At 42.3% G+C, this 8,383-nt stretch overlaps 2 long non-coding RNA genes across 2 annotated transcripts; one reads left to right on the top strand and one right to left on the bottom strand.

The window, feature by feature from the left end:
* Positions 1-1,124: 1,124 nt before the first annotated feature.
* On the bottom strand, positions 1,125-3,314 carry LOC117151348. The gene is made up of 3 exons (XR_004461197.1): positions 2,254-3,314; positions 1,861-2,145; positions 1,125-1,739 (listed from the first exon to the last, which is right to left on the bottom strand). It is a non-coding gene; the product is annotated as an uncharacterized LOC117151348 (long non-coding RNA).
* Positions 3,315-3,731: 417 nt separating this feature from the next.
* LOC117151347 lies at positions 3,732-5,175 on the top strand. The gene is made up of 3 exons (XR_004461196.1): positions 3,732-3,875; positions 4,301-4,649; positions 4,718-5,175. It is a non-coding gene; the product is annotated as an uncharacterized LOC117151347 (long non-coding RNA).
* Positions 5,176-8,383: the final 3,208 nt, after the last annotated feature.

The following is an 8,383-nucleotide window of genomic DNA, read 5'->3' as shown; positions in this document are numbered from 1 at the left end:
GAAGAATTCTAAATTCCTTTACTCCTTTGCCTCTTTCCCAATCGACGCAAGACGCCGTGACGTACCTAGCTAGGGGTCGTCCATGGAACAACGGGCGAGGAAATCCACGTACACAGGTGAACGAGCGCGCAACGTGAATTAGACAGCTGTCAAAGTCCCGCGGAGGAGAAGATCGAGTGGCCATATATGTGGTGCGCGAAAGGGCATCAAGAGAGCTTAGAGGAGAGGGTGGAAGGGAGGTGGTGGAGAGGGAGGGTTTGGCAGGCAGGCGAATGGATTTGGATGTGGAATGGAAGCAAGGCAATAGTAGGAGCGCTAGACAAAGACAGTGGTATGCCGGGGGAACAGGCGGAGAGCAACGGGAGATGCTGGAAAGGGGACAAAAGAGGGAGAGGGGGTGAGCACTGATAAATACCACGCCATTTCTCTTTGTGCTCCCCGGCGAGAGCACAAACACAGGGCGGCTCCCTTCGTTTCAACCTGAGCGAGAGTAGCTACCTAAACCTTCCTCTCTTCTTATTCCATCACTCTCTCTCTCTCTCTCTCTTTCTGTTCCTTATCCTTCCTCATCTCTTTTGTGCCCGACTTCGACTTTACCCTCCCGCTTTTCTCTCTCTCTTTCTCTTTCTTTCTTTTTCTCCTCTTACCCTTTCCCGGTGTATAGTCCCGTCTCTCGATCGTTTTACCATCATTCTGTTTATCTTTCGATATTTCCCAGGTTTCGGCTTTATCGCCACTTGCGGCGAGATTAGCTTAGCGAGCAAGGATTAACGACGTTCGATGAATCTGCAGCGTGTTTTACGTTGGACAAGCTTCGATTGATTCGAACAGTTGTGGACAATTGTGGTATCAGCGACGATCTTACTTAGAGACAACGAATAAAGCGGGGCCGCAGTAAAATGAAATTTGTGTGTTTCTATTACAACTATTGGGTTGGCAACTAAGTGATTGCGGACTCTGTCAATACCATCTAATGACAAAATCCGCAATCAGTTAGTTGCCAATCCAATAGAAGGATATTTACGTGCAAATTTACATGAATACAAACAATTAAAAATTACATGAATAATTAAATGAATATAAAAATTACATGCATGCAATTAAAGAAAAGAATATTTTACTTCAGATATTTTCCACGTTCTTACGTATCGTAGTCTGTATATCTTTGCACATTAACATTTTCCAAATAAATAGTCAAACGCGTTCTAATTAAAGTTACAATTACTATACGCATTCGTAAAAGCGTGGAGATCCATAACAAGCTTCTTTGGACAAACGTAGATTCTGCGCGAAAAATTTGACATTTGAAGGGAATACATAAATTATATCAGAATACTTTCAAACAGAGTGTTACGACTAACGCAATAAATAAAAAAACCAACGTATACTATTTGTATTGATCAAGACGACGAAGTTTTGTAAAGAGAAGGGTTGAAACTCCTCGCGAGCAGATGATCGATGATCGACAGGATCGTTTGAAGGACAAAACAGATACGTTTAATCCCGGAGGCGAGTCATCTCGCGTGTTTCCGATGCTTCGCAGAGGGGAACAAGCGGTGAAGTAATTAAGAAGCCTTTTTTTCGATGGATTTTCTCCAGCGGCAGCTCGCACGAATGGCGGCCAATGCCCGATTTCTCCTCAGGGATTGGTTTTAAAATTAATGCTGTGTTTCTCCGTTTCGGCTCTTAATGGATTCTGGGAGGAGCTCAGCGAGAACCAATCGCCTTCTGCAGACAACCTGAACCGAAGTGAAAGCATGACACCCACGAAACGATGCCGGCCGCTTCTCGAGATTAGGTCGTATTCACGACTTTTTCCCTTTTCCCTACCTTCGTCCCACCACTGATCCGTTTGCTTACCTGGTCATCGACTAGGGTCCATCGGTCTCAGCGACGTTCTTAATGGTAACGTAGTATAAAAACTCGTTTGGCGGTGCCTGGTGGATGGTCGCGACACGCACTAACATAGGAAATCGATGAGATATCGAGACTGGAATTTTACATTGGCTTTCGAACGGTAAATTACATTGCGTAAGTTTCATCAGTTTTGAATTTCAGAAAGAAAATAATTGGAAAGAATAGTTGTTGTTTGATATCGATTCTTCTAAGTCTTTTTTTTAATCCACCGTTCTGGTTGGTTTGTCGCTGAAAATAATTAAATTTCCTTAGAATAGGAACATGCTAGCGTAAGACATCGTAGCTTGAGTTCGTAAGAATCAATGGAGAAAATCAGGAAATTGTAAAATAATTGACCATTTGTCAAGAGTGTGCCTATACAAAATTCAAAGAATCCTCGCATTAACTGATCTTCCACGTTCTCGTAGATGTACATGTAAATACAGTTACACGTTCCAGCAACTTCATATTTCACATCGGTATTATGATCGGATCTTTTGCCAAGCATTAACACGATCGCCTCATCCCTTCTTCGATAAATTCATTCTCCTTAATATCAGTCAGCCATAACGAAAACCAGCAGATTTATCAATATCTTCGATATCCACCTACTCTGGCGTAAACCGCCCACGCACAAACCATCCGAATCACAGCCTATTCAATGTCAACCGGAACGAAGCAGACAAACGGAGACTGTCCACACTTTTTGCCCCTGAAGCGCATGCAACATAACTGTTCCGCGTTTCCCGTACCATGAATAAGATAACGTTGGTGCGTATAGCGTTTTCATTCCACCAGAATATCGACGCAGTGCCTGTTGAATAATAATCGGCCAACTACGAACCGAGTTCCGTTAGGCTGAGCCGCGAAAAGAAGAAACCAACGATCCCACGACGCAATGATGGCCGCGTACAAAGGCCGCGAATCGCTGACGTAGCGGCCGTTTAGTAGGTACATTGAGGCGTGGGCGTAGAACGGACGGTGCGTAGGCTAGCCAGGATTAAGACGTCAGGCGCCCGCGGCGCTTGATTAATGCAGCGCATTCACGGCAACGAAAAGATCCTGCGCCCTTTGCGGGATCTCGCGCGAGCCTCCGCAACCTCCGTCGAGAAACCACGTTCGCCGTTTTTCTAGCGGACACGTAACGAATAGCGAAGCGAACGAGTCGACCACTGCACTGTAACACCGCGAACCTCTGCCGCGATCGTTTGACGACACTGCACCACTCCGAGAATTCGTCCAGGACCTTCCAGCTGTTTCATACATCAAACTAATCCTAATCGATATTATGAATAATATTGGAATTTAGAACGTTTGGGAGAATTAGGGATTTTTCAAGCTCCGGAGAGTATCTAGGGAATTTAATAACATTAGGTTGCCCGAGAAATTTCTTTCGTTTTATAAGGAAATAATAGACGCACAATGTCTTTTGTTTTTGTTGAGAATTGTGGATCTGAATTGCCGAAACAGAAGTAAAGGAACACTAAGGTTACATTTAGAATTCGTATTAAGATAGTTTTAGATTTATTTAATAAACGATTTCTAGGATTTCGTCGATATACATTTGCACGCGTCTCAACACTTTCTTTGTCTCACCATCTTGTATACCACACTGCCAGTGGAACAGTTGCATTCATCTGTTTTTCGAGACGCCGCGCACACACATACTTCCACACACTCATACTTACATACGTGTGTCACTACTACGCGGCCAATCTAGTCTAGCACACAAAATTATGCATATCTCAATAGTTTTATATTAGTTTATTGAATTATGCACGTAATAATAGAAATAGAACGAAAAGAAAATAGAACGATAAACTTTGTTCGAGAAATTGTTGTTCATCTATTATTACCTTACGAAATGAAAGAAACTTTTCGGATAACCTAACAAGTATATGGCGATAGCCTTAAGATTGCTGCATAGTAGAGTTTCGTTTGTTTGAACTTTATTAACTTGAAGGAAGATACTAGGAAAGGTATTGGTGATTTTTAAAAGTTTCTTGATCGCACATAATACGATAGAACTTTCTTTATACGAAATCCGTTCATTTGAAGCATTATAGAATTTAATAATCCTTATCTCGGTAGAATTTCCATTTACGTGAGTTTTATGTATTTCAACGAAATTTTACTTTCTGTTAGATTCAATGCACTGCTGGCGATTGAACGTAACTCGTATGAATATAAACTCCTACTATAGTTACGAAAAATCATAAATAGTTGAAAGCTTCAATGAACTCTTATTATATAAATTGAACTGAGAATTGTAATATAAATGGAACTCTAAACTCTACTGTATATTCGATTCTGTATATTCTTGGAATATGACATATTACTTATATTTAATGTATCACATTAAACTATTCGGTTTGAATCTTCTCTGAAAAATCTGACATTTCAGATGATCATCATTCATACACTGAACTATATACAGACGCAAGAGGAGTCGAGAAAGTGTTAATGTATTCAGCAAAACTTGAAACTTTCAACTCCTTAGTACCTTGAAACTTATTTGGAAACCTTGAAAGCGACGTTTCATTAAAACTGGTCATTGAAACTCGAAAGTAATTATCAGTGTCTGCCGAGAATCTGGTAGCTTCAAGGACGTTGAACGCAAGCACACAGTTAACCATGGGAAACAGGTATCGTCTCACTTGGTATTATTATACCTCGAGAACGAAAGGGGCGAAGGTTTCCTCGCACATATATGCGCACGCTATCCCTTTCATCCATTTTGCTGCAAGATCAAGGTAATCGATTAAATTGGCATGTTAATAGACGAAATTGTCTGAATATTACAAACACGTAATACAAACAGGTCTTTTTCCATCTGAAATTACCGATAATTTGGAGGTTAGGTTGCATTATTAAGCAATTACCAACGATGAAATAGCGAATATCGAGCCGCTGTTGACAAAGCCACGGCAAATCGGTTGTTCGTACATGCTTGGGATAACGAGCTCATTAACCAAAGATCACCCTCCTCCATCGAGAGCAGATCACCTGTCAGTATGGCGTCGATAACCGTCTGCACCTGCGAGGGCTTGATTGTAGCTAATGTAGAGGCACTCTTTCGCCTCGATTAATGACGCACAGGAAAATGACTTCCTCCACGATACCGCGAAACCGATTCAGCTACCACGTCGATTAACCATCGTGAAATATTGTAATTTCTTTGTCACCGTGTAAACAGGTGGAAAGGAATCGTTGAGTATCTTAAAATTTACATACTAAATATTCTGTTCTTGAATTTTTCTATTATAATCTTTTGTTTTCATAAGTAAAAGAATGTTTAGTATTTCAAGATTGAAAATTGAAGAATGGAATAGAATATAAGAAGAATATAAAAATAGAAAGAGAATTGAAGCTTGCAATATAACAGCATATCTCTATTGATAAAAAGTTTCTTCAAATTTAAAAGTTATTGATATGCATGATTTGTGGTTTCAATTTTATGCTAGTTATATTGCAAGTAACGCAAATAACACAGTAGGGGAGTTAACTCGTCATTGGAATTCCTAACCTCTGGGGTATAATTATTTCTTTGTTTATCAATCTCTTACTTTTAATTGTATCGTTTCATTCTTATCGCGAGTAATTTATGTAGGTAATATTTACATTTGCAAGAACTAACATCCACCTAACTAAAATTAATTCGCCTTTGTCAAGTCTATTCAAGTCTATGATTATAGAAGTTTGCAGTTAAGTTTCTGCTCTGGAATTCTCTACCCTCGTTAATAAACTGACTCGTCGACAGACCAGGTAGCTCGTAATTTCGCATCTCGGGCATCTTACGATTTTCGAGGTCGAAAATTTCAAAGGAACGGTCAATCAACTTCCGTCTCTGGTTCTCGAAGATCGCTTCACAATTGAAACGTCAGAAAAACGAATGGCTACACGTCAGTTTGGATGGAAAAGCCATTAACGAACATGATCCTCGAAAAGGAACTGAACGCTGAAGGGGTTCTCGAATCCTTATTATCGTTACAACTAATTTTTCTTGACTCCTAAGAAAAATTCACTTCACTGCTCTACGGGAACGACCGTTCGCTCAATGCAATTCAAATTTTTCCAGATTTATCCTGTCATCTTCGTGTCTTTCCGTATCCTCGAACAAAGCTACCATCCAATATCCCCAGTACGAATCTCGAGCAAACAAAAAACCTTCCAGGTAAGTGACAATTTACACATCCAATAAATCCATAGCTTCTAGACCCATCTACTATTTTATCATCCCCTATTTGCAAACAGGATTTCCATCAAATATCCCGATTGTTTGAACTGCCAAACAATCGTCTGCACATAACCTAGAAAAAGTAAACAGTGGAAGACGAAGAAGGAAAGGGATTGGCCGATTCGTGAGGGAAACAGAGCGACATCCGATGCCAGGGCTACGTGTGGAGACAGTGGATGGACAGGACGAGATCCGTTGCATAGGACACCCAATTGAAACGTCCCGGAACGAAGGATGGATGGCTGTCACTAGCGTGAGGGAGGTCTGACCGTGCGAGCACGGTTGCCATTTTGAATTCCCCTCGATTGCTGGGCCGAGTTTGAGGGATCGTAGGCGGAGATGAAGCTTTTACACCGTGGAACGAAGACGGGAGATGGAAGGCTGGTCGGGATGGATGCCGTTCAGAAGACGACCAGGTACCCAGGCCTGATACCTCGTACAAGGATACACCTTATTCCGAGCAGAGGATAAACGCGGTAAGAGAGAGGCGCGGCCCACGGCGTCATTTATCATTGCTGGAGCTCATTAAGGCCGAATCTGCCGCACGCTGATCGTCTGGGATTACACTTTCCTCTGGTCGGATCCCTCCGGCGCTTAACCCTCCATCCTTTCGGCTCTCTGTTCGCTTCCTTCCTTCTTGCTTTCACCATACTATCCTTCGTTCTTCCAATGGATACACGTTCGTTCGTTTGTGTGTTCCAGGGTGCTCTCGTTACGAGAGATTCTCCGCTGTACCCAGCACGATCTGCTCGCCTGTCGATGAGCTGATTGCTGTTTGGATACACACGGACGCTCCCTGTTGGCAAGGGAGTTTATACGTGCGTAAGAGAAATGGCGGTGGCTGGTCCGTTTGTTCAGAATGGATTTCCAGCCAGGATTCTCTCTGTTACGAGCTAACCTCTTCGCCAGGTATTGAGTCGTCAAATGTGCCGATTGCTTCTTCGTGAATCTTTTTTAATTGGGAGGTTAGTATTTCCAATTGACTACTGTCTTTAGTTTCGAGCTTTTCATTATGCGTCCTCTTCACTATAGTTTGATAGGAATCAGCCTAATTTATGCGATCATCTGTACTTGGGTAATTACACACTTCGTTATATTCAAATGTTTACTAGTGTTAAGTGATTGCTCATCTGCATATATTCACTGTAATCACTACTTTCTCATACTGTGTCGTTTTTCTTACTTCCAGCTCCGCCAGCCAACGCCATGTTTATTTGTTAACCTCATTTGCTACATGTTTTCAAATGGGATTCTTCAGAGATATTCTACGAGGACAGTGTAAGAAGCTTCTCACTTCTCAGAAAATAACTTCTCAAAATTAAACAATTTTATGGTCTTCTCTTGTACGTACTCATCGATCTCATTACAGTGACGTTATCAGGCCAGAGGATGTTCCATTACCAAACGCGTGACGGTTGCCCAACAACTTTCTAACGTGCAATTCCAACAGAGGATAGCGAACACCAAATTCCGCATGCAGAACTGTTGCTCTCGCTGAGCCGCAAAGTACTCTTCGGCGAGTCTATTTGATCAGGTAGCATGCGATCGCTGCATCAACCCCGATCAATCTCGTTACAGCAGTTTCTTTCGCGAGACGACCACGAACAGTTTCACTCGAGAGCAGAATCACAAAGCGTGGCAACTTTAGCAGACGCCATTTACGCGCTCGTCGTTCTTTCCAGCTCCCGGCTCACATGCTGACCTCGCTCGGTTTTTCCGACCGGCCTCCGGGCGAAATCCGGCGAACGGTGCATTAACTCTCCAACCCGAGCAGCCTAATGACGCCACCGCGTCCCCATAGGGATCCTACGCTCGTGATTTCTTTCTCGCTGCTTTCTGTTACCAGTTCGGTCCTGGCTCATCTATCACGCCGCGAAAAAACTCGCTCCTTATATCGTGTCCTTCTCTCCTTTCTACCCGGCTCTACCCGTCCTTCTATTGTCTATTATCGCTTCCCTTGTTTCTTCTGCCTCCTCCGCTCTCTGCTTCCAGAGCGAGTTCATTTTTGAAGAAAATTCTACATAAGAATTCTACACAATTGTACATAAGAATCGTCGATATTATACTGAGATTAAAATTCATCTCTTAGGGAAGTTATAGTGCAAGGAGTCCATAAGTACTGTGTTCAAGGATTTGGCAAAGTGTTTTCGATTATGTGGCGATTTGCGAGTAGATTCTCGAGGACGATTATTGTATAACTCTCATATTCTGTGAAATCAGGTTTACGTTATCGGAAAGGTCGCTGAACCT

This window comes from Bombus impatiens, unplaced genomic scaffold (assembly GCF_000188095.3).
Source record: "Bombus impatiens unplaced genomic scaffold, BIMP_2.2 scf_0152, whole genome shotgun sequence".
In the NCBI taxonomy this organism is placed as follows: Eukaryota; Metazoa; Arthropoda; class Insecta; order Hymenoptera; family Apidae; genus Bombus; species Bombus impatiens.
Note: the sequence above shows the minus strand (reverse complement) of the source record. Positions and strands in the feature narration are given on the sequence as shown.